The following is a 2,392-nucleotide window of genomic DNA, read 5'->3' as shown; positions in this document are numbered from 1 at the left end:
ATTAGGTGTCCTTTATAAGAATGTTAGTCTACTCACCAACTACAGTTTTACTCAGTTTTGTTTATCTGCTTAAAACTTTTCTTCTGGAGAAATTGTTAACATATAGGGTTGGTTATGATAAATAAAATGTTTCTGAATCCCCATTATAGCAATTTACCTCTCTGTTCTGCTATGGCCAAACCCATTATTGATATATAAAATATATTTCCCTTATACGAAGTCATCCTTTAGATCTTTTCCATGAGTTTCTGAATGTTTATGCCTTTAATAGATTTGCATGGATTGCCTGGTTTGGTGCACAACACAGATAGAGTTAAATCAGTAATAAGTGAGGGAATGTTCATTTTTAAAAAATTTCATTCTGCTTTGTTTCTGACTCATGATTATTTTCCCAGTTTTCATGTCACTGATATTACAATCAGCTCTGTAGGCATTAAATGCTGCTGTTGTTGTTATGTGCTGTCGAGTTGGAACCAATTCATAGTGACTTCTCCTTGGGTTTCTGAGGCGGTATCACTACGGGAGTAGATTGCCCAAGCTTCCTTCCCAGGAGTGGCTGGTGGGTTTGAACCACCAGCATTCTGGTTAGTCTCCGACTTCATTTTCTGCCTTTGCTTTAAGAATCTGCAACATTTTTTCTAATTCCTGATTTCCATCTTACTCAATTGTTTACGATATGGCTTCTGAATTTCCCACTAATTTCCTTAAAATTAAATAAAACATAGCTATTTTATTTGACCTTTTGTTTCGTTTGGCATTGCCAACCATTCCTTCCTTCTCACTATTTTCTAGACATATCGTTCATGATATTCACATTTATTACTTTTACTTTGCTTTCTGCTTCTCTAAAGATAATCTCTTCTCCTATTCATCTTTATGGAATGGTGTAGTGCTTAAGGCATTTTGACTACTAACCAAAAGGCTGGCAGGTCAGTCTGTTTCTGTAAATTCTTCACATTTTTCCTTATTCTTAGATCTACTTACATAGTTTCTTAGGTGGGCTTGATTTTACAACTGCTCTGACAGCTTTTAATTTTGCCATATTCCTGACTCTAACTCAGGTGATTTTGTGTGTGTGGCTCTTAAATCACCCTGTATCCTGACTATCCAATCAGCATATCAGCACATACATAATACTTGCATTAAGACAAAAAATCATTATCTGACTTCTGACTATGTCTTACAGAAATATCTTACTATTTGTGTTTGCCATGTGTACCTCCTCAATACACATTCACTATTTTTTTTTTAAATCATAAAAAGAAAATGTTGCTTTTGTTGCGTGCAATCAAGTTGTTTCAGCTGATAGTGATAAAATGTGACAGAGTAGCACTGCCCCACAGGACTTTCTTGGCTGTAATCTTTGTGGAAAGAAGCCTTAATATCACAGTGTTTAAGATCTTGACAGCTAATGAAAGGTTCAGTGGTTGAACTCACCAGAGCTCCTGAGAGGGAAGATGTGACACTCTGTTTCTGTAAAGATTATAGTCTTGTTAACCTTATGGAGCAGATCTACACTGTATGACTCTAAAGCAACAGGTTTGGTTTGATTTGGTTTAATCTTTACAGAAACAGGTCTTTCTTCATTAGAGACCCTGGGTGGGCTCCAACCACCAATCTCTTGCTTAGCAGCCCAGCACCTAACCATTCACACCACCAGAGCTCCATACCTAAGGTTCCCAAACCAAACCAGTTGTCAGCCAATTCTGAGCCTTCATGGTTCAGTGGTCAAGTGTTCATCTGTTGAGCAAATGGCAAGTAATGTGAATCCATCTGCTGCTTCCCCTAAGAAAGACGTGGCAGTTTGCTTCTGTCAAGATTACAGCCTTTGCAACTCTATGGGGCAGTTCTACTCTGTCCGACAGTATCACCATGAAGAACTAAAGATTTTTGTTGTTATGTTCCATCTGGTTAGCCCTGACTCTTAGTGACTCCTTCTTGGGCTTCCAATGTGGTATCATTATGGGAGGTGATTGCCCAACCTTCCTTCGAGGAGTGGCTGGTGGGTTTGAACCACCAGCCTTCTGGTTATCAATCAAGTGCCTTAGACATATGCTACCAGAGCTCCTGAACTAAAGATCAAGGACTCTTAAATTCTGGGGTCAGACCAACAGCTGCTTTGTGGTTGTTTCTCAGTCAATACCAATAAACTATGCTGACATCTACTCAGATGCTTTCCAATTCTTGTTCAAGTTCATCAATAAGTTGGGAAAAATATCCTCATAGAAATTCCAATGAATTGGCTATCTGGAGTGTTTCACTTGTTTGCTTTAAATATTCCCTTCCTCCAGAGATGAGGAGATGGTATCTCACCATTATGTGCTTGTTTCTCATAGTAAATTTCCCAGTAGTTGTATTCTACTTTAGGGAGAGATAGTACTGACTTTATGTA

Source organism: Orycteropus afer, unplaced genomic scaffold (assembly GCF_000298275.1).
Source record: "Orycteropus afer afer isolate SDZICR_OR568_19922 unplaced genomic scaffold, OryAfe1.0 scaffold01374, whole genome shotgun sequence".
Lineage (NCBI taxonomy): Eukaryota > Metazoa > Chordata > Mammalia > Tubulidentata > Orycteropodidae > Orycteropus > Orycteropus afer.
This window is presented reverse-complemented; position numbering follows the sequence as displayed.